Genomic DNA, 13,237 nt, shown 5'->3' with positions numbered 1-13,237 from the left:
TTGTAGACCTGCACAAGGCTGGGATGGGCTACAGGACAATAGGCAAGCAGCTTGGTGAGAAGGCAACAACTGTTGGCGCAATTATTAGAAAATGGAAGAAGCAGGCCTCCCGGGTGGCGCAGTGGTCTAGGGCACTGCATCGCAGTGCTAGCTGCGCCACCAGAGTCTCTGGGTTCGCGCCTAGGCTCTGTCGCAGCCGGCCGCGACCGGGAGGTCCGTGGGGCGACACACAATTGGGCTAGCGTTGTCCGGGTTAGGGAGGGTTTGGCCGGTAGGGATATCCTTGTCTCATCGCGCTCCAGCGACTCCTGTGGCAGGCCGGGCGCAGTGCGCGCTAACCAAGGGGGCCAGGTGCACGGTGTTTCCTCCGACACATTGGTGCGGCTGGCTTCCGGGTTGGAGGCGCGCTGTGTTAAGAAGCAGTGCGGCTTGGTTGGGTTGTGCTTCGGAGGACGCGTGGCTTTCGACCTTCGTCTCTCCCGAGCCCGTACGGGAGTTGTAGCGATGAGACAAGATAGTAATTACTAGCGATTGGATACCATGAAAAATTGGGGAGAAAAGGGGATAAAAAATAAAAATAAAAAAATGGAAGAAGTTCAAGATGACGGTCAATCACCCTCGGTCTGGGGCTCCATGCAAGATCTCACCTCGTGGGCCAGAACTACACGGCAGGACCTGGCCAATGACCTGAAGAGAGCTGGGACCACAGTCTCAAAGAAAACCATTAGTGACACACTACGCCGTCATGGATTAAAATCCTGCAGCGCACGCAAGGTCCCCCTGCTCAAGCCAGCGCATGTCCAGGCCCGTCTGAAGTTTGCCAATGACCATCTGGATGATCCAGAGGAGGAATGGGAGAAGGTCATGTGGTCTGATGAGACAAAAATAGAGCTTTTTGGTCTAAACTCCACTCGCCGTGTTTGGAGGAAGAAGAAGGATGAGTACAACCCCAAGAATACCATCCCAACCGTGAAACATGGAGGTGGAAACATCATTCTTTGGGGATGCTTTTCTGCAAAGGGGACAGGACGACTGCACCGTATTGAGGGGAGGATGGATGGGGCCATGTATCGCGAGATCTTGGCCAACAACCTCCTTCCCTCAGTAAGAGCATTGAAGATGCGTCGTGGCTGGGTCTTCCAGCATGACAACAACCCAAAACACACAGCCAGGGCAACTAAGGTGTGGCTCCGTAAGAAGCATCTCAAGGTCCTGGAGTGGCCTAGCCAGTCTCCAGACCTGAACCCAATAGAAAATCTTTGGAGGGAGCTGAAAGTCCGTAAGTAGGAAAACCTGCAAAATCGGCAGTGTATCAAATACTTATTCTCCCCACTGTATATACTGTACTCTATACCATCTACTGCATCTTGCCTATGCCGTTCTGTACCATCACTCATTCATATATTTTTATGTACATATTCTTCATCCCTTTACACTTGTGTGTATAAGGTAGTTGTTGTGAAATTGTCAGGTTAGATTACTCGTTGGTTATTACTGCATTGTCGGAACTAGAAGCACAAGCATTTCGCTACACTCGCATTAACATCTGCTAACCATGTGTATGTGACAAATAAAATATGATTTGATTTCATGTCATCGTTCAGCCACGACTCGGTGAAACATAAGATATTACAGTTTTTATGTCCCATTGGTAGGATATACATGTACGTCCACTTTATTATCCAGCGATTGTACGTTGGCCAATAGTACCGATGGCAAAGGCAGATTAGCCACTCGTCGCCGGATCCTCACAAGGCACCCCGATCTTCCATCCGCGAAATCTCCCTCTCTTTCTCTTGCAAATGATGGGGATGAGGGCCTGTTCGGGTGTCTGGAGTAAATCCCTCTCCTCCTCATTAAAAAAAATTATTCGTTCAATTCAAGGTGAGTAATCTCTGTTCTGATGTCCAGAAGCTCTTTTCGGTCATTAGAGACGGTAACAGTAACATTATGTACAAAATAAGATAAACAATGTGAAAAAACTAAGAAAATAGTACGGTTGGTTAGGAACCCCTCCGGCGCCATTCCAGTATAGCTTAGTAGTGGTTGAGGGAGTGAATGGAAAATGGGTTTACAGCCTGCGAATCCAAGCTGAAGTCAAAGACAAAGTAGTGTACAGCTGTTAAAAATGCACTGAACAACAAAACAGTAGCCTATAGTAATAAAGATATGTACATCTAAATGTAAAAATAACCAACTCAGGTATGATATAGTTAGAGGTCTAAAATATTTGTCTTGGAATGCTATGATTCCTGGGATGACTGTATATTGTGGTGTTATTCTAAAGTAATAAAGTTATGTCAGATAAACAAATAATGAATTAAATGACCTACAGTGAAAGTATTCACACCCATTGACTTTTTCAACATTTTGTTGTGTTACAGCCTGATTTTAAAATAGATTCAATTGAGATTTTGTGTCACTGATCTACACACACGCACAACACCACATAATGTCAAAGTGGATTTTTTTTTTTTTATTAATTGTTTTTAATTAAAGCTGGAATGTCTGGAGTCCATAAGTATTCAACCCCTTTGTTATGGCAAGCCTAAATCAGTTCAGGAGTAAAAATGTGCTTTAAAAAAATAATCGCATAATAAGTTGCATTGACTGATTACGTGTTCAATAATAGTGGTTAACATAACTTTTTTATGACTACCCCATCTCTGTACCACACACATACAATTATCTGCAAGGTCCCTCAATCGAGTATTGAATTTCAAGCACAGATTCAACCACAAAGACCAGGGAGGGTTTTCAATGTCTCGCAAAGAAGGGCACCGGTTGGTAATGTGTAAAACAAAAAGCAGACACTGAATATCCCTTTGAGCATGGTGAAATTATTAAATTAGGCTTTGGATGGTTTATCAATACACCCAGTCACTACAAAGATACAGGCGTCCTTCCTAACTCAATTGCCGGAGAGGAAGGAAACTGCTCAGGGATTTCACCATGAGGCCAATGTTGATTTTAAAACAACTTAGTGGTTGTGATATGAGAAAACTAAGGATGGATGAACAACATTGTAGTTACTCCACAATGCTAACCTAAATGACAGAGTGAAAAGAAAGAAGCCTGTACAGAATAAAAATATTCCAAAACATGCATCCTGTGTGTAACAAGGAACTTAAGTAATACTGCAAAAAGAAATTGACAAATAAATTGTATTTTAAGTAATACTGCAACAAAAAAAAGACAAATAAATGGTATTTTTGTCCTGAAAACGAAGTGTTATGTTTGGGTCAAATCCAACACCACACATCACTGAGTACCAGTCTTCATATTTTCAAGCATGGTGGTGGCTGCAACATGTTATTGGTATGCTTGTCATCGGCAAGGACTATGGAGTTTTTGGGGGGATAAAAATAAACGGAATCCAGCCACAAGCACAGGCAAAATCGTAGAGGAAAACCTGGTTCAGTATGCTTTCCAACAGAGAATTTGGGAGGTGAATTCACCTTTCAGCAGGACAATAACCTAAAACACAAGGGCAAATATTCACTGGAGTTGCTTACCAGGACAACATTGAATGTTCCCGAGTGGCCTAGTTACAGTTTTGACTCAAATCGGCTTGGAAATCTATGGCAAGACTTGAAAATTGCTGTTAAGCAATGATCAACAATCAACTTGACAGAGCTTGAAGAATATTTTAAGAATAATGGGCAAATATTGTACAATCCAGGTGTGCAAATCTCTTAGAGACTTACCCCAAAAGACTCACAGCTGTACTCGGCGCCAAAGGTGCTTCTCGAAACTATTGACTCGGGGGGGGGGGGGGGGGGGGGTGAATACTTATGTAATTGTCATATTTCTGTATTTCATTTTCAATACATTTGGCAAACATTTCTAAAAACATGTTTTCACTTTGTTATTATGGGGTATTGTGTGTAGACGGGTAAGAAAAAGAAACAGATTCATTCCATTTTGAATTCAGGCTGTAACAACAAAATGGGGAATAAATCAAGTGGTAATGAATAGTTTTTGAAGGCACTGTATACTGGGAATACAGAGTATGTAGAGTAGGCTATACTGTGTATCTTCTAAAAAGAAATTACTATGAAATGATGCTCCAGAAATGATTGAGACTAAACTGAAATGCATTGCAGTCACATAGATATGAGTCATCGTGCCATACAGGATGAGTAGATTGATATTCATGTGAGAGAATTTACTGGGTCAACTCAACTGAGCTCCCACTGCAGAGGGGTGTTCATGGTGATTTCACATAAAGGAGACAACCCCAGCCAGGCTGAGCAGACAGAGCAACACACATCATTGTTACTTAACTGTGGGCCTGGCTGCATATTGGTCTTATGGGATTCATCTAAAATGATCTTTCTCTGGGTTAATGGCCCATTAATTACAGCTATGTGATAACTCATTCACAGGGTTCCCACATAGAGGAACAACTCCCACTTTGTAACTTTAGATTCAACTGCCTGAAAATGAAAGTAAGATTAGGGCTATATGTCTCTCAGTAGTAACAGAAGTACTAACACATGGTTGACAACAAAGCACAGCGAGAATTCCTATATTTACAGCATCTGTTCCTACAATGGACAGGCAATGGTGTGTTTGCCCCATACAATCGCCATGCTGGCAAAGCCTGTTTACCCTCTCGTAAGCCATGGAGGCAACGTCTTAAAATGAACCACAGTGTCCCTCTCTTTAGGCTACGCTATCACAGTGCCATTCCTAAGTGAAAGGAATCATGTGGTTGTTGAGATGTGCTAGTAACTTATAATAACACTTCATTGTGGGTCTCTGTAGACTACATCTCAGATCTGTATAACATTTTAGGGAAAGTATGCTATTATAAGTAATATCACTATAGCCTACATACAGAGCACTGAGATTAAGCATGTGACATTTGTACAGCAGATGTTGAGCTCAACATCATATCAATATACCACAGCCTAGTCACATTACCAGCAAGATATTATTACACTAACTTTCTGAACATTTTCACTTGCACTTTCAGTCTATGAGACTGCAAAGGCATGGAATGGGGTTAAGAAAGGATGAAAATTATTCATATGAATGCTTATCACATCATATCCAGGTATTGGCACTTAGATCAGAAACCCAGACATACGGTAATATTTTAGCAATGTAGCTAGGCTACAATGCACTACGACGAATGTTCTGTCAACAAGATGAAGCAGCATCTGCACACAAACGTGACATGCTACATACAGGAAAAATAACGGAAACACGAGTAAATGTGGGATACAAAGTATATTGAAAGCAGGTGCTTCCACATATAAGTTTCGTTCATGGAGCAAAACAGCCTATGCATAAGGTCAGGGGGTTGAATTAATTTAGAGGAAGGAAGTTATCGATCACCACCAACAGACACATACTAAAATGTTTAGCCATATTACATGAAACAAAATGCTTATATTTTTGCAATGTTCTGGACTACTGCAGGCAATGACTTTCACACACAACGGTGAGAAAGAGAATAACACAGACCCCAATGAATGTTACTCCTGCTGTTGGCTACTCTGTCTACTCCTATCACAGCAGCACAATTACTTGGCCAACATAAATAATAACAAAACAGTATTGTGTTGGAGACTATCTAAACAAATATCATTAAAAATAAAGGTTTTACCTTGATGCTCGAAGTACGAGAAAAGGGAGTCGTCGTCCACCTGGTTGCACGATAGCAGCTCAAAGAATAACGAGTTGCTTCAGCTGTCTGCTATTTTCCGGTTAATGGAACGTCATGGAAAAATCTAAATGGGATCCTTGGGACGTCCCAACTCTGACGTCACCACATTGAAATTGACATTTAAAAACGATTAAGGCAAGGATGATTTAGTATGACGATATGTAGAAATTGCTTCACCAATATAAATCCCCGATCACGCTTGTAGACGATGTTATGGCGACATTGAGTAACTACAGAGCTCGCCAACACAGAGTTTCTAAACCCAGAAGCGCGAAATCACGAGACTTCCGGTGAAGCTTTTGAAGCAGACCAAGCAGACCCAGCTGGGGTTAGGCGTTAGAGAAGACAAACTGAAACATTCTTCCTTAGTTGTTAAATTTCTAAAAATCTAAAGATAAAACCTAGATTTGGGCTATTTTCATAAGTAGTTGATTATGTTGTTACTCCAACCGCGTGAAAGTGACAAACTGACACGTTTTCATTTTCGTCAAAAACAACTTTATATTGAAGGCTTGCCTTTGAGTTGATGACCTGCACCTGCGCAGCTCGGGGCGAGATGTCTGCGCATGCGCTTAGCTAGCCAATGGATACCTCATAGTACCCATAAAACCTAGTGGTCAAACACGAAAATGGTTACAATCGTTTTTGCGCTATACATTTTTAACATAGTGAATTTGACAAACACTTCAAATTAAGTATGTGTTTGGTGGAGGCTTAACTTGGCGTGATGTTTTGATAATATATTCGCCTCTATTTACAACAAAAAAATAAAACATCTTTAGCTAGCTAGTTAGCAGAGCAGTAGATCAAAAAAGTGATTTGTATTACTTGTTTGTATAGTATGTTGATGTGTCTATTTAAAACTTTATGGCATTTTTAAGGATGAGCATAAGAGCATTAAAAGGGGAGAAAACCACTATAAGTCTGGCCATGTGGAGTGTCTCCTAGAGATGAACGTACTTTGGTGCGAAAAGTGCAAATCAATCCCAGAACAATAGCAGAAGACCTTGTGAAGATGCTGGAGAAAACAGGTATAAAAGTATCTATATCCACAGTAAAACGAGTCCTATATCGACATAACCTGAAAGGCCGCTCAGCAAGGAAGAAGCCGCTGCTCAAAAACCGCCATAAAAATGCCAGACTACGGTTTGCAACTGCACATGGGGACAAAGATCGTACTTTTTGGAGAAATGTCCTCTGGTCTGATGAAACAAAAATAGAACTGTTTGGCCATAATGACCATCGTTATGTTTGGAGGAAAAAGGGGGATGCTTGCAAGCTGAAGAACACCATCCCAACCGTGAAGCACAGGGGTGGCAGCATCATGTTGTGGGGGTGCTTTGCTGCAGGAGGGACTGGTGCACTTCACAAAATAGATGGCATCATGAGGTAGGAACATTATGTGGATATATTGAAGCAACATCTCAAGACATCAGTCAGGAAGTTAAAGCTTGGTCGCAAATGGGTCTTCCAAATGGACAATGACCCCAAGCATACTTCCAAAGTTGTGGCAAAATGGCTTAAGGACAACAAAGTCATGGTATTGGAGTGGCCATCACAAAGCCCTGACCTCAAGCCTATAGAAAATTTGTGGGCAGAACTGAAAAAGCGTGTGCAAGCAAGGAGATCTACAAACCTGACTCAGTTACACCAGCTCTGTCTGGAGGAATGGGCCAGAATTCACCCAACCTATTGTGGGAAGCTTGTGGACGTGTAACGGATGTGAAACGGCTAGCTAGTTAGCGGGTACGCACTAATAGCGTTTCAATCAGTTACGTCCCTTGCTCTGCAAGGGCCGCGGCTTTTGTGGAGCGATGGGTAACGACGCTTCGTGGGTGACTGTTGTGTGCAGAGGGTCCCTGGTTCGCGCCCGTGTCGGGGCGAGGGGACGGTCTAAAGTTATGTTACATTGATGCTGTTGACCCGGATCACTGGTTGCTGCGGAAAAAGGAGGAGGTTGAAAGGGGGGGTGAGTGTAACGGATGTGAAATGGCTAGCTAGTTAGCAGGTACGCGCTAATAGCGTTTCAATCAGTTACGTCACTTGCTCTGAAACCTAGAAGTAGGGTTTCCCCTTGCTCTGCAAGGGCTGCGGCTTTTGTGGAGCGATGGGTAACGACGCTTCGTGGGTGACTGTTGTTGATGTGTGCAGAGGGTCCCTGGTTCGCGCCCGAGGTCGGGGCGAGGGGACGTATTAAAGTTACTGTTACAGAAGGCTACCCGAAATGTTTGACCCAAGTTAAACAATTTAAAGGCAATGCCACTGGGAATGTGATGAAAGAAATAAAAGCTGAAATAAATAATTCTCTATTATTCTGACATTTCACATTCTTAAAATAAAGTTGTGATCCTAACTGACCTAAGACAGGGAATTTTTACTAGGATTAAATGTCAAGAATTGTGAAAAACTGAGTTTAAATGTATTTGGCTAAGGTGTATGTAATCTTCCGACTTCAACTGTAGATGAGTAATACAGAAACTTAGTTCTAGAATGTTGTCATTGATGAGAATGAATCTAAAATCTATTGACATTCAGAATTGACTTTGCTTCGACATCCAGTCTGTATTGTAGTTGCATGACCAGAGACAAGTCTTCAAAGGCACAGTGTTTATTTATTATGAGTGGTACATGCATTCAGTCTTGATTTATAGGATCCTTCCCACTGTATGATTAATACAGTATGTCACGGGATGCACTTCCGGGTTGGAGCGAGTAGTCGCATTTCGCTTCGCTCCACAGGTAGTATTACATTTAATTTCATTACAGTACAACGGTTTGATTTGTTTGATCTTAGCAATTTTTTTCTTAGCTAGCTACATAGCCGTCTTTGTATCAAAGATAATTGTGTAGTTTAGAGTAATTATCGAGGTTAGCTAGCCAGCTATTTTCGTCCTTCTAACGTAGTCAACACTGCTAGCTAGCCAGCTAGCCAACTTCTACCGAATAGCAGCACTGTAGAAACTATTACATTACAACGGAACGACTTGATTAGTGTAGTGTTAGCTAGCTACATAGTTGTCTTTGCTGTCTTTGTATCTAAGATAATTGTGTAGTTTAGAGTAATTATCGAGGTTATCGAGGTTACCTAGCCAGTTATCGAGGTTACCTAGCCAGCTACACTTTCAAACAAAGTCAACAACGCAGCCACTGCTAGCTAGCCTACTTCACCAGCCAGCAGTACTGTATCATTTTAATCATTTTAGTCAATAAGATTTTTGCAACGTAAGCTTAACTTTCTGAACATTCGAGACGTGTAGTCCACTTGTCATTCCAATCTCCTTTGCATTAGCGTAGCCTCTTCTGTAGCCTGTCAACTATGTGTCTGTCTATCCCTGTTCTCTCCTCTCTGCACAGACCATACAAACGCTTCACACCGCGTGGCCGCTGCCACTCTAACCTGGTGGTCCCAGCGCGCACGACCCACGTGGAGTTCCAGGTCTCCGGCAGCCTCTGGAACTGCCGATCTGCGCCCAACAAGGCAGAGTTCATCTCAGCCTATGCTTCCCTCCAGTCCCTCGACTTCTTGGCACTGACGGAAACATGGATTACCACAGATAACACTGCTACTCCTACTGCTCTCTCCTCGTCTGCCCACGTGTTCTCGCACACCCCGAGAGCTTCTGGTCAGCGGGGTGGTGGCACTGGGATCCTCAACTCTCCCAAGTGGACATTCTCTCTTTCTCCCCTGACCCATCTGTCTATCGCCTCCTTTGAATTCCATGCTGTCACAGTTACCAGCCCTTTCAAGCTTAACATCCTTATCATTTATCGCCCTCCAGGTTCCCTTGGAGAGTTCATCAATGAGCTTGACGCCTTGATAAGTTCCTTTCCTGAGGATGGCTCACCTCTCACAGTTCTGGGTGACTTTAACCTCCCCACGTCTACCTTTGACTCATTCCTCTCTGCCTCCTTCTTTCCACTCCTCTCCTCTTTTGACCTCACCCTCTCACCTTCCCCCCCTACTCACAAGGCAGGCAATACACTTGACCTCATCTTTACTAGATGTTGTTCTTCCACTAATCTCATTGCAACTCCCCTCCAAGTCTCCGACCACTACCTTGTATCCTTTTCCCTCTCGCTCTCATCCAACACTTCCCACACTGCCCCTACTCGGATGGTATCGCGCCGTCCCAACCTTCGCTCTCTCTCCCCCGCTACTCTCTCCTCTTCCATCCTATCATCTCTTCCCTCTGCTCAAACCTATCTCCTGATTCTGCCTCCTCAACCCTCCTCTCCTCCCTTTCTGCATCCTTTGACTCTCTATGTCCCCTATCCTGTTCAACCTTCCCAAGTTCTCTCACGTCACCCCGCTCCTCCGCTCTCTCCACTGGCTTCCAGTTGAAGCTCGCATCCGCTACAAGACCATGGTGCTTGCCTACGGAGCTGTGAGGGGAACGGCACCTCCGTACCTTCAGGCTCTGATCAGGCCCTACACCCAAACAAGGGCACTGCGTTCATCCACCTCTGGCCTGCTCGCCTCCCTACCTCTGAGGAAGTACAGTTCCCGCTCAGCCCAGTCAAAACTGTTCGCTGCTCTGGCACCCCAATGGCGGAACAAACTCCCTCACGACGCCAGGTCAGCGGAGTCTATCACCACCTTCCGGAGACACCTGAAACCCCACCTCTTTAAGGAATACCTAGGATAGGATAAAGTAATCCTTCTAACCCCCCCCTTAAAAGAGTTAGATGCACTATTGTAAAGTGGTTGTTCCACTGGATATCATAAGGTGAATGCACCAATTTGTAAGTCGCTCTGGATAAGAGCGTCTGCTAAATGACTTAAATGTAAATGTAAATGTCACGTGATAAAATCCCAAGTTATCAATTAAAAGTTTATGGAAAAACTGCACTTGTCCTCATGAAAATTACTGTTGAAATATTCTACAGCTGTAATGTCATCAATTAAATCATATATAACACATTTCTTACAACAAATGCAGTTCATGGTGTTCAAAATCATGCATTGAAAGGCACGTGGCACTTAAAATCCTTCCTTTTGGCAGTTCTCTACAGGTGACCAGGCGATTCTATCTACCACGTGAATACTACCGTGGAGCTCATAAGTGTAGCCATGTGGTTGCATTAGCTATTTTTGCAGTTCACAATATTGGCTGTACGTATGTGGAATGCGAATAGAGGAAGCCAGTCATGCCCAACCAGGTGCAGTCAGTGGAGGACCTGTACCTGGCAGAAGACTACAACCCTCTGTCCCGAAAGCCCACAGAAGAGGATCTTCAGTGGCTAAGGAACAGTCTCTGGTGCAGGTTCAGTGGAATGGCATGGCTCCTTGAACCTGAGCCATAAGAACCTGACTATACCAGACATTGTTAAAAAGAAGGGCACCTAGGGCATGCAGGCATCTTGGCTGGCATGGCGCTGCCGGTGGAGCAGCAGGAGGCTATACAGCAGGCAACCGTTTGACAGAGCACCAACCTCAACTGGCACACCATGAGGAGAGGAGGTTGACGGCCAGCAATTTTGTAGCAGTGGTTAGGGCCAAACGCGTTACTTCGTTGCTGCTAAAAAAAAAGGGTCCTCCAATCACAGTCGTTGGATGGGGTGTTGTCTGTACAGTGGGGCACAGATAATGAAGAGGAGGGTATCAAGGCATTCAAAATGGCTACAGGGATGGATGTGCAGGGGGGGGGCACTGGATCAGCGTTTTTGTCACGCCTCCTGTCAGTACCTGTTTTCAGGGAAGCCTATGGTCCAAAAATATTTCACATAGTTCACACACACACACTAGGCTCCCAGAATAGGTTACATTACATACAAGTTTTGCTGAAAACAGCCAACTAAAGTAATGCATTTAATGTAGGTTCAATCACAATGGCTGGTCTGAGAACTTATATCTGTGGTGTTTAAATTATTTCTTACCCCCTTCGTCGTGTGGAGCTTCCTTTTCTGTTAAATGCAGGGCCATTTGGAACATTTGCAATAATTAGTAGTTAGCAGATATTTCCGTTTAGCTCATTTTGCTGTTAAACCAGCCCATTTAAAAATGTATCATTACAGCATCATGTCACTCCTCAAACTATAATTTAGCCAGGTGAATTTGTAGACATATCTGCACAGTATGTTTATTTCTCAGCTAATTAGCCAGCCAGTTTAAGTGGAATGATTAACTGACAATATTTAAATGAATGGTCAGTGGTGGGTCTTTTTAAAAACTGTATCACCATCTTCATCTGGACAGAAAACAAATTGTTTATCATAACACAAACCCACCTTGGACAATGTGACAAGTAGTCCCTCAACACCCAATCATAAGTCATGAGAAACATAGACAAACATGACAAACATACTGTGCAGATATATCTTCAAATGTACTGTTGTACACAATATTGTATCACATTTGATGAGTTACTGAGCTGTCCGTCCACAAGCTCGATCTGCTGTAGTCTACAACTGGACTCTTGCACTCGGATCACACTGGCACAGGCTATCCATGAACCAGAAGGCCTGAGGGATGCACCCTGTTGTACTGGAAAATAAAGAGACGTGGTCAGTGGTGGATCTTTTTCAATGCTAAAACACCATCTTTATCTGGACAGAAAACGCATTCTTTATTATAACACAAACCCACCTTGGACAATGTGACATGTGGTCCCTCAACACCCAATTCTCATGCCTCATTGTTTGTTCTTGTTTCCCAAACAACAGTCCGGATCTTCCTCTTCTGCCATGGTGGATGAGCACCTTTTGTGGTAAATACAGGGCCATTGTAACGGCAGCCTTCCTTCTCTTCAAGAGAAGAGGAGGTGTAGCAGGGATCGGACCAACACGCAGCGTAGCCAGTGCTCAACATGTTTAATTAAACGATGAACACTTACAAATACAAAATAACAAAAAGATACAGTCCTAGCTGGTGCAGAGAAAACACAGAGACAGGAAACAACCACCCACAATCCCCAACACAAAACAAGCCACCTATATATGATTCCCAATCAGAGACAACACAAAACATCTGCCTCTGATTGAGAACCATATTAGGCCAAACATAGAAACAGACAAACTAGACACACAACATAGAATGCCCACCCAGCTCACGTCCTGACCAACACTAAAACAAGCAGAACACACAAGAACTATGGTCAGAACGTGACAGCCATTTCTCTTTCCCACAGGAAAATGGCACCTGCAGACCCAAGTGTTGTCACTGGGTTTCCGGTCCACCCATCTGAAAAAGCAAAACAATAACCTTTACTAGCTAGCTAAGTTAATAACTAAAATGGTAACATACTGTATATATTAAAATTCCATAATCCACAGACTTTACTATAGTAACGGTAAAATAGACTGGTCTTTGGTCTATCTGCACATCTAAAATCCTACTATGTGGACGAGACATTTCTGCTAGGATGGAGGAATTATCTGGAATGGTCAACTAGATGATCAGGATGAGGGTACTATTTCCCAGAAGAGGTGAAGTATTGCAATGAGCTATATGACTGTACTTCTGATTCTAATTCTCAAGAGGGAAGTTAAAACCCTCAGCTATGAGGTCACTGAGGAGAACCAACAATGATAGGGGGATCGTCTGAAAGGGATAAGGATTTT

At 43.4% G+C, this 13,237-nt stretch overlaps 1 protein-coding gene across 2 annotated transcripts in view; it reads right to left on the bottom strand.

Moving 5' to 3' along the window:
• LOC120027964 (CYFIP-related Rac1 interactor B) overlaps window positions 1-6,002 on the bottom strand; it is a 63,468-nt gene extending 57,466 nt beyond the window's left edge. Inside the window, exon 1 of one of the 2 annotated variants that reach the window (XM_038973061.1) lies at window positions 5,618-6,002. The gene's annotated coding sequence lies outside the window, so the exon portion shown is untranslated. The remainder of the gene's footprint in view (window positions 1-5,617) is intronic. The other variant, XM_038973060.1, reaches the window with a different exon arrangement.
• Window positions 6,003-13,237: the final 7,235 nt, after the last annotated feature.

Source organism: Salvelinus namaycush, chromosome 33 (assembly GCF_016432855.1).
Source record: "Salvelinus namaycush isolate Seneca chromosome 33, SaNama_1.0, whole genome shotgun sequence".
In the NCBI taxonomy this organism is placed as follows: Eukaryota; Metazoa; Chordata; class Actinopteri; order Salmoniformes; family Salmonidae; genus Salvelinus; species Salvelinus namaycush.
Note: the sequence above shows the minus strand (reverse complement) of the source record. Positions and strands in the feature narration are given on the sequence as shown.